Below are 346 nucleotides of genomic sequence, written 5' to 3' on the forward strand. Positions count from 1 at the left end.
AGCAGTATATTTCATTGTACACATGGGGTACTTTTTTATCCCGGTGTGCACCAAACCCATCTTGAGTGTTTGCTGCTAAAAAGCTAATTGTTTTTAGTTTCATCTGACCATTGAACCCAGTCCCGTTTAAAGCTCCAGTCGTGTCTAGCAAATAAATATGCAGGAGTTTGTTTTTGAATGAGAGCGTTTTCTTTTCTAGTTTTTTCTTGAAACCCTCCCAAACAACAGGCTTTCTGACCCCAAGACTCAACTATTTTCTGCAGTTCTCCAGCTGTGATCCTCCTCACCGTGCATTAGGACGATATAGACACACGTCCTCTTACTGTATTAGAGAAAAATATTTATT

General features: G+C 39.6%; 1 protein-coding gene across 1 annotated transcript in view; it reads left to right on the top strand.

Moving 5' to 3' along the window:
- LOC107707560 (conserved oligomeric Golgi complex subunit 3-like) overlaps window positions 1-346 on the top strand; it is a 19,055-nt gene that overhangs the window by 11,230 nt on the left and 7,479 nt on the right. The gene's annotated exons all lie outside the window — the stretch shown is intronic.

The sequence above is a fragment of the Sinocyclocheilus rhinocerous genome, unplaced genomic scaffold, assembly GCF_001515625.1.
Source record: "Sinocyclocheilus rhinocerous isolate Xijiao unplaced genomic scaffold, SAMN03320098_v1.1 scaffold1919, whole genome shotgun sequence".
NCBI classification, from domain to species: domain Eukaryota; kingdom Metazoa; phylum Chordata; class Actinopteri; order Cypriniformes; family Cyprinidae; genus Sinocyclocheilus; species Sinocyclocheilus rhinocerous.